This window comes from Podarcis melisellensis (genome assembly GCF_964234715.1).
Source record: "Podarcis melisellensis genome assembly, chromosome: 5".
Taxonomy (NCBI): domain Eukaryota; kingdom Metazoa; phylum Chordata; class Lepidosauria; order Squamata; family Lacertidae; genus Podarcis; species Podarcis melisellensis.
The window spans coordinates 83,022,858-83,042,828 of NC_138537.1; the positions used below are offsets into that span (position 1 = coordinate 83,022,858).

General features: G+C 41.4%; 1 protein-coding gene and 2 long non-coding RNA genes across 3 annotated transcripts in view; 2 read left to right on the forward strand and 1 right to left on the reverse strand.

Moving 5' to 3' along the window:
• Window positions 1-19,971, reverse strand: part of LRMDA (leucine rich melanocyte differentiation associated) — a 733,109-nt gene that overhangs the window by 422,411 nt on the left and 290,727 nt on the right.
• Window positions 193-19,748, forward strand: LOC309371318. Its single transcript, XR_014169045.1, has 3 exons — window positions 193-291; window positions 12,783-12,825; window positions 17,148-19,748. It is a non-coding gene; the product is annotated as an uncharacterized lncRNA (long non-coding RNA).
• On the forward strand, window positions 13,397-17,093 carry LOC309371276. Its single transcript, XR_014169003.1, has 2 exons — window positions 13,397-13,565; window positions 16,985-17,093. It is a non-coding gene; the product is annotated as an uncharacterized lncRNA (long non-coding RNA).

The window sequence follows — 19,971 nt, forward strand, 5'->3', positions numbered from 1 at the left end:
TTTATGAGGTCATCCAGAATGTTTGTGTCCATTGTGACAGGGGACCAGGGAAACCATCTCAGTTTATAAGGAAAGCTGCCAGAATTCTCAACCCCAGTGCTCACACCACTGAGCATGTGTGGCCAAGGGGCTTAGCAGGAAAGGGCCTCAGAATATATTAGGAAGGAAGGAAGGAAGGAAGGAAGGAAGGAAGGAAGGAAGGAAGGAAGGAAGGAAGGAAGGAAGGAAGGGTTTCCCACTATCTGATACACAAACCAGAGTGCTAAAGCTGGGACAAAATATCCCCAAAAGGTATGATATCAACTTTTTCTGGTGCAAATGCACAGCACTGGGAAGGCAGAGGAAGTTGGGGGAACTGAAGGTGAGATGTGACGAGGAGATTAGCTAATGGAAATTAAGGTTTGGTGTGGATGACTGGCCAATTGCTAGCTTTTGGCAGGGTTGTACTCCCCCTGGAGAAGCAGATATGCAGGCTTCATGTTGCGGGGAGGCAGAACCTCAGTTAAGTATTTTTATTGATTTACTTGATTGGGGGCAGCTGCCTCCCTACCCCCCTTGGCTATGCCCATACAGGCTTTAGGAAGGGGGTGCCAGGCGTCAATTTTTTTTGGGGGGGGGGGGAGAAAGGTGCTGGTATTGCATAGTGGTGTGTACCACCAGAAAAAAGCGCTGTCTAAGAGATTGTCTCAACCCATATATACACAACCAGTCACTGAGCTCTCCAGCAAAGAGCCTCCTGCGGATGCCACCTCCAGGAGGTCCATTCTGTATGAGGTAGGAACTGTGGGTGTTATTCAGCCAACTCTTTACTCAGAATAGACCCACTGAAATTAATGAACACAACTACCCATTAATTTCAACATGTCTACTCTGAGTAAAACTTAGCTGAATACCATGTGCCTTTAGTGTGGCAGCACCAACACTTTGGAACTCCCTCCTGTTACATGTAAAAGGGTAAATGGACCCCTGACCATTAGGTCCAGTCATGACTGACTCTGGGGTTGTGGCGCTCATCTCGCTTTATTGGCTGAGGGAGCCAGCGTACAGCTTCCGGGTCATGTGGCCAGCATGACTAAGCCGCTTCTGGCGAACAAGAGCAGCGCATGGAAACACCGTTTACCTTCCCACCGGAGCGGTACCTATTTATCTACTTGCACTTTGATGTGCTTTCAAACTGCTAGGTTGGCAGGCGCAGGGACCGAGCAACAGGAGCTCACCCCGTCGTGGGGATTCGAACCGCCGACCTTCTAATCAGCAAGTCCTAGACTCTGTGGTTTAACCCACAGTGCCACCTGCGTCCCTCTGTTACATGTAAGGCAGACTATTTAGCGGATAGAAACTCCACTGGAAATCCTCGTTATTACATATTTTACATGGCTGTTTATTTATATATATATATTAAATTTTCATATATGGATGCTTTATGATGGCCTATATTTGTAATGCCTAATAAAGGTTTGGCAAAGTTAGTAACATATCATGCAGGCACCATCTCTGTTATCTTTTTGGTGCCTGTTGAAAATCTTTTCCAACCAGTCTCTTCAGTGGAGATTTTTATCTCAATCTATACTGGAGGTTTTTTAAAAACTTTTTTTAAAAAAAAATAATGTGGTGCTTTTATTGTTAAATCACTTCAGGACGCTGTATAGGAAGTGTTTCATGAGATGGTAAATAAATAGAAGCCTAGCATCCATTTTTATATGCTTCCTATATGTCTGCACAGTACATAACACACATAGCTCTTTGGTCTCAAGGGGAACTATCAGCCTGTACACTGGTGTGTTGCAAATCCCGATTACTTATTCCCCGCCCCCCCAAGGGTCAGTTAAACAAAATTAAATCATTAAGATGCAGAGAATAAATAGAAACTGATAAGGACAAACATGGCACATTCACTACTGAATTGTCTTAGGATTGTGTGTTATCTGCCTATAAAATATAAATATAAATAAATGGTTGGTATAGACCGGGAAAATGGGGAATCTGTGGCTTCACATTAGTGAAGTCATGTTAAACAAAATATTGTTTTGTATTCTCCACCCCCTTCTACTTCATTTCTGAACACACCAGCATAAGAGATTTACTTCCGCTGAACTGGAATATTTTAATAACGGAACAATTGGGGGATTTGATAAATGTTTTGGGGATTAAAATTGAATAAATTAATACAGGAAGCTAACTTGCTATGATGGGGGGGGGGAGCAGTATGGAAATGCATCTAAAAGTGTCTAGTAATTGATCGTTCACAATTTGCAAGCCTGGCATGACTCCATGCAGAGTCCCTAGTCTCGCTAAGGTAATTGGTCCTATTGAAAACAAAACTGGCTCAGCAGCACACACGGCTTTCTTCCCTCGCCTCTAGGCACAGGGAAGGATCAATATCTGTTAGGATTGCTTCTTGTTCCAACAATGTAAGATTTACAATACTTGCTAGGATCCTCACTTTGTCTTCACCCAACTCATCAGTGGAACCCAATTACTAACCTCAGACAAACAACATTAACATGAGCCGCTATGCTTCTTTATTGCCCTTCATCCAACTCTCATTTCGGGATCTTCAGGCAGTGGCACTATAACAGACACTACACTTTAAAGTGTGCTCCAAGGAATAAATTTCCAGTCTTTCATTACTCGTACCTTGATTTACTTCATATCATCTTGCTGCTATAGACAAAGATAACACACTGTAAATTACAGCTGTCCTGTCTTGTAGTTTCAGAGGTGGGGGGAAGGCAGGGAGTGACTCTGTTTACTCAGCCAGCCCTGGAATACCCCTTGCTACATCCCTACCATCAGCTATGACTAATATTTATTGTTGCTATTTGAACACTGTATTTCATGCAAAATTAGTCTTCTAAAGGTTGGAGGGGGGATTTTATTTCTCACTTCTTTCCTTCTTACACCTACACATGCATACACAAGAGCAGAACGAAAGATGCACGTTTTATATTCTTTATTGCACCTGTTTAGGATAGGTAATCTCATTTAAACTTTCCTCATGAGGCCGTTCCAGGAAATTCCCCACCCCCCAAGCCCTGAAACCATAATAATGCAATGACTTTTGATACTTCACAGTTCGTTATGACCTAATTTGGGCTTAATACACAGAATGCCAAGAGAGAGAGAGAGAGAGAAAGCAAGCCTTTGGACTGGAGGTTAAAAAAGCCCTTTTGACTGTGTTATTAAGCCTGCCTCTCGTTTTGCTGCTTTGCTGGCTGCAGTCACGGCTTGTGAAAACAGTCACTGGAAAAATTCCTTCAGGTTAGCTGTTGCAGTACCCCCTTATTTGTCCTACAATTTCCTCCATCCTCCAACCTATTCCACTGGCTGATAACTAAGAACATTAGTTTTATGCGACTTGTCAAGCTCAAATGAAAAGAGAGCTAACTTTAATGACACTGCAATTAATCGCCCCAATAGACAGACAGCTAAAAGACAAGATATTGACTTCATTAAGGATAATGTATTATGTCATTAAGTTAGTAGGGTCACCTTGTGTATCATATATGCCTGCTAATATATTGGCATTTTCCTCAAATAAGATAAATTCAGATATGAGTGATAAAGCTGATTAGAAAATGTTTAATCTAAAGAGGCTATGGGTTGGCTTTGCAAACCTCAAGTGTACGAGGCATTGTAAGAAACTATTATAGATCTCAGATTATCTCAAATAACTGGCCCTAGTCATTTATAACCTTGTTTTTTGCTCAATTTCTAAAGTTAAAAAGGTATCTCAGCTGATGAATCCTAGATATCTTTTGGCAATGCTATAGCTCAGATTCCACCACCACCCCATTTTTACCTTTACTGTAATCTGTTTTACTACACGTTAAACAGGAATTACTACTGGCTATACGATATCTCAACTGGCATAAGGAAGTTTAACTATTTAAGAGACAATCTATTCAATTAAAAAAACAACAAACACCAACACAATTGTTTATCACAATTGGCCACTTTGCAGCAGGTTATTCATTCTAATCTGTCAATATTTCATTTTTAAAGCCCCATATTTTCTATTTATTTAATTTAAGAGTGCAATCCTATGTATGCCTATTCAAATGTGAGTGTCTTTCAGTTAAGTGGGTACATAGGAATGCATTATTAATAATAAATCAGCACAGGGGTGGCTAATCTGTGCCTCCCCAGATATTGTTGGATGCCAGCTCCCATAATCTCTGACCATTGGTCATGCTGGCTGGGGCTAATCAGAGTTGCAGTCCAGCATCTGGAAGACCACAAGTTAGCCACCTCGACTTAGCACTTACATCAGGTCTTGTAACTTCCATCACTTCAATAAGCCTTAATTACCCTGTAAGGTAGGCTGGTACTACAGGGTGAGTCCTTTGAAAGAGGCCCTATGGAGACAGAGTACACATGTTCCACAGGGCCTTTTTTAAAAGACTCACCCTGTTCTTTGCCCATACAGTGGATGGAGGGATGGGGATCAAGCTAAATGACAGTCAATTGCCCAAGGTGATTTCACAGCTGCTGTGAGATTTGGGGAGGGAAAGGGAAGGCTGTGTGCCTGTTCCTCCACCACTGGAATTAAGATTGCCTGGTTGGGTTCTAGATTTTAAACATGAGCTGGGTTCTAGATTTTAAACCCTCTCAGGAAACAATGAGCAGTTCTGTGTTGTACAGCACCTAGCACCTACATGACAATGACTGTGGTACCTCGGGTTAAGTACTTAATTTGTTCTGGAGGTCCGTACTTAACCTGAAACTGTTCTTAACCTGAAGCACCACTTTAGCTAATGCGGCCTCCTGCTGCTGCTGCGCCACCGGAGCACGATTTCTGTTCTCGTCCTGAAGCAAAGTTCTTAACCTGAGGTACTATTTCTGGGTTAGCAGAGTCTGTAACCTGAAGCGTATGTAACCTGAAGCATATGTAACCCGAGGTACCACTGTATTTAGGTACTGCATGATGACTAGTTAATAAGTGAATGTCCTTTGTTAATGCCTTCGATCAGTCAGTGGAGTACAGTAGAAAAGAGTTTTGGACAATGAAATCCTGGGTTCAAATCCCCATTCCCTGGAGCAGCCTCACTGGAACCTACTTCAGACAGTTGTTGTAAAAACAAAGAGGTATACACCATGTATAGCACACAGGGGAGCTAACATCAATTCACAATTAATTGCTTCCAACCTGTGGACTATTTAAGATTGGGGTGCCATTATAATTATTTTTGAAACATCACATACTATTACTGATTTAAAGAGAAACATTGTCACGCATGTGCTAATGATGCATTCCAGATGACTAGGTCTTCCCCCAACTGGGGTGGGGAAATAGGAGAATGGTAGCACATCATTGTTAATCATTGCTTTGTCTCCTTATATTTGTGGGCTTCAGACTGTGCTCTTTTCCCCCCTTTCTATATCTGCCATTCCTCATGTGAGCACAGACTCACACAGATCATTACTCCAGTGGCCACAGAAGACAAATCAAGGCCATATGAAATATTTCCCTCCAGCACATCTTATTTTAAAATTGCTTAATAAAGATTTTTGTGCCATTTAATATGCTCCACAGTGAGGTAAAAATACCCATTCATTTCTTTTATAAAGGACGGTTATTTTACAAACATTGCTTGGATATGCTTACTGCAAATACAGAAATGTCAGTGAAAGATGATGCTTCTCTAATTATTTATAACAGCTTGCTCAAGTACTGCATGCATAAGCACAAGCGCATGTTAAAATAATGGAGAACTTCCAAACGAATGCACTGATTTTCTAACACAATAGTTTTCCCCAAACAAACTTGCAGCCTCATTTCCAGTGTCTTCATATTTCTTTTTAAAAGGCATTTTTAGAATTTAGCAGCTGGGGCAGAATTCACACACTCATTTTATTCTGTCAATAGTCACAGCGAAAACATATTTACAGAAACACCTCAGCATTCCTGTTAGATTAGTGGCTTTAAAAAAATATATCCAATAAGGCAATGTATTTTATAAACACATACATAGTAAATAGGGCATTTCCACACCCATTGAAGTCATTGGCAAGAACTCAGATTTGTATTTTCCAGCCTAGATTCCACCTATTATTTCATTTTAACATTTCCACAAGAGAAAAAGTAGAAGACATGAAGAAAACCTTTCTCAGGACTAGGTGCAACAAATGTTCAGTAGCTGCTTTTGAAAGAACCAGCACTAACTCATGTCCTTTCCAATCCTTCACTCCAAACCGTACCTTTTAACCTGCATCCCATCTTTCCAATATTTCCATTAGGATTGTCAAAAGCAGAAGTTTGGAAACCTTTCCCTGTGACCTTGGCATTTCTTCTCAGGCTTAACGTATTGGCATTTTCCCCCCCTCTGACTGCATCGCTTCTCATTTGTCATGATTATTGTTGAATTTTTCAACTGTCATTCCCGAACGTAAATCAATGGTTGTCGACTTCCCCTTTGTCATATCTGCACAGCAAACAGCCTTTCCCTTCTAAATGAGGCTTCCTCCCTTTCCATCCATTAAAAGGGCCTGTCTTTTGGAGAAGTCAATCCTTTGTTAGGTCACTCCATTTATCATTCTTCCAATCAGCACCTGACACACGTATTCAGCCAGGTCTTCAACCACACAATCATTGTTCATCTCCCCCCCCCCCCCCGTAATTTATTTATGCATGGTGCATTTTGCCATCCATCTTGGCCAGTTTTACATTTTTCACTGCCCTTCTATCCTTAGGTCTCATTTGCCTTAAAAGAACAGTAAGTTTGAAGAGGAGGGAGGGAAGGAGAGAGAGGGAGAGGGAGACTGTGTTTGTGAAAGTGAAATGGAGGCCAGTATGCCCCTTAGATACAAAATACACTATAACCTCTAAAAGACTGCAGACCTTTAAGATTTTGTTATATACTATCCACAGCAAAAGCACTGCTTTCAAGGGTTTCTAAAATTTATTTATTTTAACCCTTCAATGGAGAATAATGAACCAAATGACTTTTTCAACACATTGTAAGATAACGACGTTGCATTGTAACATCATCTCTTTCTATGCAAGATATCCGTACTTGCAAAAAATTATATAAGGTGGTGGCTTTGTCCAAATGCTGCATGGAATGCTAAATTTAGTAATTGCACGCAATCTCCTGTCCCCAGGTTAATCTATTTTAATTCTCAATGGCCAATAGATTATTATTTTATTGTGAAACAATATATTATTACTATTACTATTGCTATTAAAGCACATGGACAATCAATCGCTCCCCATGAATATTTATTATATGGTCAACAGCCCAGTTTGCTGCCCTGCCCTGCTATGCTGAGCTAAGCTAAACTAAGCTAAGCCAAGATTTGGCTTAGTGTGTCACCCAAATGGTGACTTGTGGTAAAGCTCTCTCCTTACTGTGAGCCATAGCCAAGGTTTGTTAAATGCCCATAATCAGTCTTAATCCAGCCCAGATTTCACCAGATTTGATTTCCCACAGATGTCAAGTAGGGATGTAGGATTGTATTTCACTCCCTCTCCTCTCCCTATAACCCCGAATCTGTTCCCACAGGTTACCTCCCCGTATCTTACAAATATCACCTACAGGTTGTGAAAACCATTATTGTTTTCCTGCAAAACATGCTCTTGGATTCTACTTATTTCAGATTAAAAGCTGTATACATAAAATGCATGAAATCATGCCTACTGGACCTACTGCTGCCCCTTCCGTATTGCAAGGTCCTATTTGCATACAGGTTTATTCATTTATTTTAAAGATTAATATACTGCCCTTCAGCAACACTTTGAAGGTGGTTTACAAAGACTCCCACCCCCACAAAAATGAAGGGAACAAACCAATCCTGGGCAAAGGGGACCTTGGACCTTTGGAGGACAGGACTAGCAATCACGACCCTGATCTCCACTCCATACATTCATTTGTCCATTCCATGAGCACAGGGATTTTGCTGATGCTGTGATGAGGGTGATAATTACTGATTGCCCCAACACTACCATAAACTACAGGGACATGTGTGAAAGAGAACGGGGTGTGGCTATGAGGAAAGCATAGCTTGCCCGAACAACACAATGAGTTTCCTTGTTCTTAAAGTTAACATTTATTAATTAGAACTGTAGGCTAAAAACTGATATAGCCACACAGAGAGAAAAAACAACTCCAGAAACCTTAAAAGATTTTGGTTAACATGCAAAACCTGCCTCAGGCTCACAGCAAAAAAAGAAAAAGAAGCACACTCAATTGGTCTGGTAATACGCCCATAGCTGCAATTCACAGTACAGCTGCACACAATGGAAGTAAACGGAAGGTCACAGGACAGAGTGGTGTGCTTAAATGTGCCAGAAACAGGCACACAAGGAGCAACAATCCCTCCCCATTTTCTACAGACCTTTAATGAACTGTTTCATTTTTGCAGACATTCCGTCTTCCAGTGCCCACATTATCCGCAACACCCCACTATTGCAAAACACTCTGATGTAGCCAAAAGTGAGCTTCTTACCAAAAAACCTCGTCATTTGTCTATACAAATAAAATCATCAGCTTTCTTCTCCCCCACCCTTTCCCTTTTTGCTTTCTGTGGTCTCTCCCTGCCCCCCGTTCCCCGTTTAATGTCTCTAACTTTATGCCATGTTCCTTTCCTCTTTCAGCACGGCTGAGCAAGGCTGACAGGCGGATTCCTTTGCTTTTCAGGGTATTAAAGCCACTTTCCCGCTCTGACAGCCTGTTCTACTCTGCCACCTTATAGCTCTGGCTTCACACTTCTCTGGGCAGCCACTGCTTCTTGACAGACCACTGTCACTTCCCATCATCCTCTCTGTATATCCTGTTCTCTCCCCCTCAGCACGCATCCCGACTTTCCAACCAATGCAATTATTTTTTTTGACAAGCCATCCATCAGCTTTAACTTTAAAAGCACTTTCCGCTGATATCCATTGTTAAATCCCTTGCTTTTTATGGAGCTTGCATGAGAGAATATGATATCAGACATTCAAACTACCAAACCATGTAAATTTACTTTGTTCTCAGCTATGTTTCCAATTTCACGTCCAATTTTTCGGTACATTATGCGTAGTTGTTGTGCTTAATATGATGTTGTCAAATCCCATTAAAGTTCACTGCATTGCACGGCTTTAAAAACAGGTTACAATTTGCATTCTATAAAGAAAAGGAAGGAGTGCAGTCTGAAGTCAAGCTGAATCTTATTAAAATTATCTGTTCAATTGTTACATTTGTAGATGGAGTAATTTTGAGGCATTAGCTGAGACACATATGAAAATGTCAGTGTGCCAACTAATGACAATGAAAGCAAAAGGAATATATCTGTGAAACTCAATAAAGCTCCTTTTGCTGGTGACATAAATTTGATGATAATCCGAAGAAATGAATAAGGGACCATACAGTTTGAATAGGAATTACCTTTTTCTATTAAATCAGTTTGGTGCATTTCCACTCGGCCTACATCTTGCTCCCCTAATGCCAGGAAGAGTCTCTCTTGGTGGACTAAGGAAATCCTTACAAGAATAAATTTCCTCTTGAGGAATATCATTCATACTAAGCTCAGAAAAAATTCACACAGACACAATTTAGTAACAAGGAAAGGATTAATCCTGCTTTTTGCATGCCATCAGGATGGACAGACAGAGAAAACGGCTCAGAGGCAATGTTGCGGCAGATAAAGAAACAAGGACACCCCTTTTCTTTCTTTTTCTTTTGTATATTTCTATCTTGCAAATCTGAAACGGGAATCAAAAACAGTGAGCATGAAAACAAATTTCAGTCCTGTAAAGATTATTAGGGTTAGGTATTAAAATGGTTCCAATGTTAAAGTTTACCTTTCAATGCCTGATACTTTGCACAGCTCCATACCATAACTGCAGACATACACACACATGCCAGGTGCCCAGGCTTGGCATACAGACTGGCCAAGAAATAGAAGCCTGGATGGAAGACTTTGTTCTTCACAGCAGACAGTAAGTGTAACTCTCTAACAGCTGTTTTTGAACCGTCTTCAAAGGTATGCCCACGCACTATGCATTATATTAGTCAATCCCAGTTGCTACCAAAGCATCAATAACTCTGCCTAGGTTATCACTAGTCAGCAAAGGTCCCAGATGGCATAGCAGCCTATGATACCACAGAAGCTACCTGGGCCTACAATAACAAAGGTGGATCTAGGAATAACTGCAGGCTCCGAATCTTATTCTTTGCAGGACTAACACGTTGGAACACTGTCTCTCTCTTCACAACCACCAACCCACAGAACCCCATTTTTGTTTGGACTGAGTTTCAGTTTATTGGCCCTCGACTAGTTCATTACAGATCCCACAGCCTTTCCAAAGGAGGGAACTAAAAGGAAATTAGCAGAGAACAGCTGGGAAGTCACTTTACATTAGCATGGGGCCTAAGTTATTTAGGACTCTACAACTAATGTGAGCACTTTGAATTAGGCCCAGAAATGAACTGCCAACCAGTGCAGCTATTTTAAAATAGGGGTAATATATATATATGTTCTAAATTGAATCCCAGCTAACTGACTGCTGCATTTTGGACCAACTGAAGTTGCCAAGTTGTCTTCAAGAGCATGGAGTACTGTGTCCAAATCATTGCTGCCCCAAAGGACAGAATCAGAAGCCTTCTGCTTGTTCCAGAATGTGGACTTGCTTCATAAATAATATTTCTGAATTGTAGGTGTGAACTTTGCAAAGAGCTGATTCTACCTTTGAGGGCAACTTAGCTCATGAAACTTGACAGTAACATATCAACTGTTGCTAAGTTTACACAACTGCTCTAGCAACTGCGATCATAATAACAAAACCTTCTCAAAGAGGCAAATTTACATAAGGTCAACAAGTCCCCTGACAAATTATATATAGCATTCTGTCACTGAAATACTGCCAAATCTTTGTTCTTTAAGTCTAGGGAAACTAATGGGAATTGCAGGCAATGATAGTATTTTTCAACAGGGTTGGGATTTCATTCTATAAATAATTTTAAAACTATTACTCTGTGTTGCATCACAAAAAGATGAGCTTTTGTTCAACAAGCAATTCCATGCACGGGTGTTGTTTTTTGCACCTAGGAAAGCTTCATGTATGCTCTTGCTGTGTGTTATAATTAATGAACCATCTTCAAATGCAGCCCCACCTAGAGTGCATTAGTCTGGATCTAACTAAAGAATGAATAATTGAGGCAAGATTTGCTGTTTCTAAATATGTTTTCTAAATAGGGTTGCAAAAGGTATACTGGTCAAGTGGCCTCCCTGGCAAAGAGTGCATGCCACAAGTTTCATTTGATGTGTCAACTGTGTCCCTTCCTGTAGAGGGATACCTTAGACACATGCACTAGTAACCACATTTTTACTACTACAATGTGCTCTATGTGGTGTTTTTATTATAGCTGGTTCAGAGATTGCAGCTGGTGCAAAATCCTGTCACCTAAGTAGTGAGTGATGCCCCTTACTGGGCACATATCACTCCCGGGATTGTCTGCCTATTAGCCACCAAATCAGTTCTAACATCTTGTCTCCTGTGACAGTGTTGAATTCAAGAACACTCCAAAGCTGAGGACCTGCAACAGCATTCAGGACAGGCTGTCTCCCTACCTCCCAGATGTGAGAACCCAGGATACATAACACCTCTGCCTTTTCAGGATTTTGCCTCAATTTATTGCACCACATCCAGCCAACCTCACCTCCTAGCACTGGTCTAACACCTCAAATGCCTTGCCTCTCCAGATTCAGATGGAACAGAGAGATAAAGCTGGGTGTCATCTGCATATTGATGACACTTCACTCCAAATCTCCTGATGACAGCCAGGGGCGAACGAAGGCGTTGTGACACCTGGGGCAGGGCGTCACTACATAGGTCACATGTGCGGCATCACGCTGCACATACGCTGTACATAGTGTTTTGCCGGTGGTGCTGCTCCAGCGCCGTACGGACAGCGGTGGGATGCCTCCATCACTGCTACAGCCGCGAACGGAGGATCCTCTACATGCGGCTGTAGTGGCGACAGAGGGATCCCCACCATCCATACAGTGCTCAAGCAGTGCATGCGGCAAACTGCTATGTGCAGTGCACATTCGGCATCGCTACGTACAGTGCATGTGTGTGACGCCGCACATGCGCTGTACATAGCAGTTTACTGCTGGCACTGGGATCCTCTGATCATCACTGCAGCCGCAAATGGAGGATCCTCCACATGCAGCTGCGGTGGTACAATGGCTGCTCGTGCCACCGCAGCCCCCATGGGGTGCCTTCTTGTCACTCACCCAGACATGGCACCCGGGGCGCACCGCCCCCCCGTTGTGACTCCACTGAAGACAGCTCCCAAAGGTTTCATATAGATGTAATGGATGTTTATATTTTAATGCTTTGTTAACTGATAGTTGCACTTGTAAACCACTTGTAAACCACTTAGAAGCCTACTGTGGAATAAAACTGTAGTGGTAGCAGTAGAAGAAAGTTGGCATCAGTGATAATGTACATTGCAAGGGAGGGAGGTAGATTTGAAGGGGGAGTTGCATGGTTATCTCGATTTCTTAAAAAATAGTACTCAAGACAGATCAGAATAACTGCTAACATCAAAGAGCTGCTGAGTGAAAGAGTGATAGAAAAGGAAAAGCTACAGAAAAGGGACAGCACTGCTTAAGCATGAGAAGCAGAGCTTATGAGCAAAACTCTTCAAATATACTTTGCCCGAGAAGCCACTTCCAACAGAACCCTAGCTGTTCAAGCAGAAATATTATGACTACACAGCCCAGATACTTAACTCACTAACTGTTTTCCCGGTACTGACTTGTTAATATGAATTAACTTATTTCTGCTTAAACAGTGGTGAATCGAATGAAGCCACAGAAAAACAATACTCTTAAAAAGTAGGTACTTTCATATTCAGCAAATGAACAAAAGCTCTGATGAATGAAACAGCTGTGGGGGAGTAAGGGCGCAACTGGAAGTACCTTGTTCAATGTCACAAATACCATCCATAATCAATCCTGGAGTTGCTGAGAGTTGTGTTCCCAACACAAAAAGCAGTTATTAAATCAAACATGCTGGGATCGATCCAATCCTACTATGGGCACAGTTCCCATTCATGGAAGGATCCCATACATCATCACATATCCCTTGACCAAGTGGAAGACAGATATATGAGAAAAATACACAGGGTTCCCATTCCCTATAACATAATGATTCTTACTCATACATCCAGTTACAGATAGGTAGCCGTGTTGGTCTGCCATAGTCAAAACAAAACAAAAAATCCTTCCAGTAGCACCTTAAAGACCAACTAAGTTAGTTCTTGGTATGAGCTATGTGCAGTGTACGTGCGGCATCGCTACGTACAGTTAGTTCTTGGTATGAGTGTGCATGCACACGAAAGCTCATACCAAGAACTAACTTAGTTGGTCTTTAAGGTGCTACTGGAAGGAATTTTTTTTGTTCTTACTCATACATGTATCCCAAGGGCAGAAGCCAGGGAGGCATTATTATCTCCTAGGACCATCTTCTCCAACAGTCTTCCCCCAGCCAACACGGCCATTGATAAGGGATGATGGAAGTTGTGATCCAACAACATCTGGGGAGTACTAGGTAGGAGAAAGCTGGGGAGCACCAGGTAAGATCCCTCTGATCAGGCATACTGTAGGACCAGATCAAGCCAACCATTTCTAAAAGATTCTCAGAAACACAGAGACTTTCAAAGGGGAAAGTTTCAAAAGTAACCATCAAGAACAGCTTCATAGATATCCTTGCTGTGAACACTTGGGTTTTTTTCGGGGGTGGGGTTGGGAGATGAAAAGGCAGCTCTTAGGTATCCATAATTGGGTGTTCAAAAACCATAATCAATCAATCAACCCCAGTACTACAACTGCCAATTACAATAATTTGTATATGAGTAATTTTTGCCAGTGTGTTCTTACACTTTCCCAACATTTGGACCATAAGCTATTTGAAGAAACTAAATGTAAACTACATTACTGTAAAGTTGTGTTATACTGCCATGCAATAACTTGTTAACGTCACCCATAACCTTCATAAATGGGTTTGTAATGAGAAAACCTTGTTGTCATACAGTAGGTATGATTGATGCCATGTATGAGTGAAATGAAGCCGCAGTGACCATCTCAATAACACGAACAGCTGCTAAATATTCATTTAGCAGAATGAGTTTGGAAAACTTTGAGCAGATTGCTTTCACAAGGCTGCTTTCAACAAAAGGAAACATAATTAACGAGCTAATATCAGCATGTGTCTGGCTAAGCTAATGAATATCAAATTACACAGAAACCTGTATAAATCATCATTATCCTGAATTTTAATTGAACTTGCAATTAAACATGACAAATTTTATATACACTAAACCTTTAATTTATACTTTCAAATATGGAATAATTTATCATTTTTAGTATTTCATAGTTAATTTCCCAATATGTACACTTCTAATTAACAAGGAGAGGCTTAAAAAAAGAGATAGGAAAAATGTATTTAACAGCTCTACCAGTTACAAAATTTGAGTTCTATAGATTGAACTTTAAGAAGATAGCAACTTTGCATTGAAATTCAGCAAGGAACAAACTACATGTGTTCACTGTAGAGTAGACCAACATTTATAGCATGAAAACACATGGGGTGGGACACAGGACTCCAATGCTACTTTAATATACAGTGGTACCTCGGGCTAAGTACTTAATTCGTTCTGGAGTACTAAGTACTTAATTCGTTCTGGAGGCTAAGTACTTAATTCGTTCTTAACCTGAAACTGTTGTTAACCTGAAGCACCACTTTAGCTAATGGGGCCTCCTGCTGCTGCTGCGCCGCCGGAGCACGATTTCTGTTCTCATCCTGAAGCAAAGTTCTTAACCTGAGGTACCATTTCTGGGTTAGCGGAGTCTGTAACCTGAAGCGTATGTAACCCGAGGTACCACTGTACCTAATATATTTAGGTAAGACACTTGTCTACACAAAAAATCATTATTGGAAGGAAGGGAAGGAAAAGGAATCTAACATTATACTTTGTGCTGTCATAAGATATTTGATCCAGTGGAGGATTCTGTCAGCGGTATGGGGAGGGGATAATTTTTGCTGATTTCCCCCTGTGCAGACCCCCAAAATCTTCTTTAATGACTTGGTAGACTCTTCAGAAGAGCTGCAGGTGAGAGAGAGAATAGATGGCACTCGAAATTATCCATCTGTTCTGCTGACAGAAGCCTCTGGTGGATCATCAAAGGGCCTTCCAGCAGCATGAGAAACACTACTGGACACACATGACCCAAAATAATAGTTAAAAGCAAACCCACAGTTTATTTTGATGGAAATACAGTGGCAACCCTATCCCCTGGGCTGGTGCCCATTGCAATTGGTGGGGTGAAAACCAGGGAGGCCAACAGTAGATGAAGCCAGAGCTAATGACAGGTAGAGCCAACTAATTATAATTTTGTCCCCGTTGTCCTCCCTGCTGAGTTCTACAAGAGCAAAACTAAGGCTAAGGAAGGTAAAGCTGACAGGCAGGGTCACTCCCTGGCCTGGTTGTCAGTACGTAGGCAGGCAGGTGCAGGCTAGCTGAGAGCAGACGGAAGCTGGTGGGACTGTGCCCCATTTGCCATAATAGAAAAGCCTGCTGCATTTTCATTCTCAGGAAAGCATGCAAAGGTAAAGGTAAAGGGACCCCTGACCATTAGGTCCAGTCGTGACTGACTCTGGGTTTGCGGCGCTCATGTTGCTTTATTGGCCTACGGAGCCGGCGTACAGCTTCCGGGTCATGTGGCCAGCATGACTAAGCCGCTTCTGCCGAACCAGAGCAGCGCACGGAAACGCCGTTTACCTTCCCGCCGGAGTGGTACCTATTTATCTACTTGCACTTGACGTGCTTTTGAACTGCTAGGTGGGCAGGAGCAGGGACCGAACAACGGGAGCTCACCCCGTCATGGGGATTCGAACCACTGACCTTCTGATCGGCAAGTCCTGGGCTCCGTGGTTTAACCCACAGCGCCATAGGACTAACTAAAATGTAGAGTTCTCATAGAATCACAGAGCATAGGGCGAAAACCAGTTTTCACAAATGGTCACCACAGCATCTCTTTTTTAAAATTGCTGCACTCATAGCTCATAACATAGATGTTCCCATTTCCACACAAACAAAAGAGACAAAATGTATGTTTAAAACACAGAGAGAAAATGGATGGTGCAAGCAATGTTTCCCATTGAAACAAAATTCTACCAATTCTCATTTATTTCTCACAAGTCTCTAAACCTGTATGTATTCAAATGCTTCTGGCCGTGAGCACTGGCTGTTCAGCCCGAGAAGCAGCAGGACTAATATTTTCACACATTATCAGATAAAGCAGAGTGAAAGAGGCTTCTCCAGAATTCACGACTGAAAGCTACCAGTGAGTTTACAACTTGTGAAATTGTGGTGGTTGGTATTTCCTCATTACTGTGCTCTTGCAGCAAAATCAGGAATTCAGGGCTTTATTTATTTATTTATTTGCCATACACTGTCTCGCTGCTTGCTAGTTAAATCTTGTCTCAAGTTATCAACACTCTCTGGAGAGATAAGCTTCTTCTCACTTACAAGATGTCACTAATAATCGAACTTCCAAGACTCCAAGTCGAAAAGAGACTACTGGAGCCACACAGGTCACAGGAATTAACTGCCACCAGTCCTTGCGAAAAACTAAGCTCATCAATCTATAGCTCCTCATTGTAATTAGAATAACGGCTTTGAAAATTTGGGCCGATGTTGACTTGGTTTTATCGCTACAAAGACCTCAGTGTGGGGTTTTTTTTAAGAAAAGAAAAGGGGGAAAAAACTTGGTGTGAAAGTAAATGATAAGTGATGGTGGCGTTGTCGTGGCGACAGGGACAAACAATTCCCTAGCTGCGACATTTTCAATGTCCTGCAGAAGAGAAACTGTCCTCTTTAGTGTGGCGCGGTATGAAGCTTATTTATGGCCACAAGGCTCACAAGGATTGATGACTGTCGTAACACACTGTCAAATCCCTTACTGACGCATTTACTTTTTTACTTTTTTTTAGCCCCTGGTGTGGCAGAAATAAAATGGATCAAGAAGTGCTGAAGTCTCTCTTACTGAACGCAGTCTTAGTATCTAGTGTTACATTAATTATACATCTTGTGCTTCAGTAATCAGGTGGTGTGTTGTTGTTTTTTTAATTTTCCTTTTCTATATCATTTTCACAGCATGTTGATCTATGAACTGGCCACTCTGTTCCTGCATCTGGCAAGGAAGATGTCACATACAAAAATTCACACAGTCATAAAATGTTTTGTCTTATCCACAAGAGGAATAGACTTCTCACAGATGCAGAATTCTAGGAATCCCAACCATTTTAAGGAACAAAACTAATCAAAACCATTAGTCCTATAGCAGTCTGCTCAATATCAACAAATGGCGCTCTTCCAGGTGATGAAAGGCCTTCTACAATTAGACAATGGCAGGGAAATGATAGAACCATCAGTGGCTGACTATGACTGTTCTGAAGACAAGTGCGTGAAGATAAAATCACTTGTATGCATTCTAACTTGGATTCCACTTTTGAAACAAGTTCAGAGATAGAGGATACAGTCGCTCTGTCTAGTCAAGACACTTTTGGATTGTTGGCCTTGAGGACATAAGGCAGACTCATAATGCTCCATAATATATTGTGTGCATAACACATACAATGGTCATTCAGTGAAGAGAGATTCGGGACAAATCAAAGGAAGTCCTTCATACAACACAAACTATGGAATTTGCTATCACAATTGGTAGTGATGGTCACTGGCTTTGATGGCTTTAGACGAATTCATGGAGGATAGGCCTATCAGTGGCTACTGATGGTTTCCCCTCTGGATGGTTCTACCTCTTAATACCAGTTGGTGGAGAACAGTAACAGGGAGGGCTGTTGTGCTCATGTCTTGCTTGTGGGCTTCCCACAGCCATCTGGTTGGCCACTGTGAGAAAAGAATTCTGGGCTGAGCATAGGGCTCTTTCTACATTCATATGCATAGCTGACTCTTGTCCATATGGGCTGCTTAAAATGGCAAATTTTGGCATGCCATAGTCTTTGTTTCTGAGTAGTAGTCAATGCTGTCCTTAGGGAGGAATGGGCCCCAAAGTCCTGAAGGGGCTGTGGTGAAGCCCTTGTTAAATAAATCTATCATTGACCCTGGCAATATTAAGACCTATCAACCTGTATTCAATATGGTGTGCGTGCATATCAGCTCCAGAGTTTTCTGAATGAGACTATTATTTGAATCCACTCCAGTCTGGTTTTAGACCTAGTTTTGGAATGTAAACCGCCCTTTTCGACCTTAAGGAGCCCTCAGCCCATATTCATTAAATGGGCTTCCTGGTAAATTGTTACATAAAGCTGGAAAGAGGGTGCCAAAAATTATTTAAGAAATGTTAAGACAGGGTGCAAAAATGATCCAAGATGCGGCAAGATAATTTACAAACCAGTATTAGTGTTTGGAAGGAACTCCATTTACTCCAAGAGATGTGAACTGGCAAAAATAACTGTGTTCATTTGACAAAGTCCAGCAGCATTTGCAACGTAAGATGCTTGCTAAACTACTTAACAAAGACTGCACTGTATATTTATCATTAGCTAAAAGTAATGAAATAATGTAACATTGGTAAAGATAAAAATAGAAATAAAATTGCAAGTGATGGGGCTGGCGTGATATAGGTTAGGATAGCAGAAAGTTGTTGCAACTTCCTGCAGTCTGTGTGTGCATGCAAATTTTCTGGAGCGTTAGGAAAGCTGGCACCATCTCCCCATAGTTAGCTTCTCCCTCACGCCACATCTCTTTTCTCTAATGGAAAATTCTAGGGCTTTTCTCGCACTGGATGGGGGAGGCATTCATGCAATCATGAGCTCTGTACAGTGACCTGGAATCTCTATGGCACTGGCTGCCCAATCCCCAGTCAGAACCCAGGCACAACTGTCGGGTATGTGTTGGCCTTTCACATTGATTTTATTTTATTCTGATGGTTTGCATCCCACAGCCTTAATAATATGTGAAAGTAGTTTTTTATGTGTGCTAATATGATTAAAATATACACTCTGTACCCTAACACGAGCCCTACATGAAAACTCTCAGTTAACTAAACAGATTGTCAAATATGAAAAAAGAACACTAGCAGTCAGTTTTAATTTATTCACGGCTATCAGCTTTTCTTGTCCTATTAGTAACCATAATAGTAACACAGTGTTGAGCAAAATACCAGAAGCTTTCATTAGAATCATTAACATAATTTGATAACTGATGGTACTTGATTTCTGACTTCTGAACTTTGACTGGAAGCTCAGCGTAAGATGAAATCTCACTGATTGGGTTGGCTCTTTCCTTTAAAAAAAATATATGAACACTTCACATCGCATTGCTTTGTTAACTGTAATTAACGTTCGCGTTTGTCACAAGTTGTATTAGATGGAGAAATGTTAGTGATGATAAAAGATATGACAAAGATGCACACATGTCATCCTCCCCAAATGCTTCAGTGTAATTTAGGTTTGGGGGGGGGACTACCAATATAAATGAAGCCTGTTTCCTTCCCACCCACCCCTCACAAGAACTGACTGAATAAAGAATCAGTGTTCAGATAAGTTAATGTGACATTTTGCTAGTTTAATGCCCACATCATCAAAATGAATGCCTGAAAATTTACAGCCCAAGTCAAAAACCCAAGCTACTTAAAATCATAAATATCTATATGCAACATCTTAGAATTACGGTTTCAGCTTCTCTTCCTCATTTTTAGGGATTCTGAAAATTTATTGTAAAAGGGCTGCATTTTTTGTATGGGGGTTACATTCTGACACGCGTCAGTGAAATTGCATATAATTGAAATCCATTGAAAAAGCCTGGAAACACCCCATCCCGCCCCCTTCTGCCCTTTTAGTGACGTTTCAGTGACATCTTTATGACATTTCCATGTCACTTCTGGTTCGGCGCAATGCGCCTATACATGGCCGCACACATATTGAACATGTGTAAACAGGGGGTGCTTGTATTCATG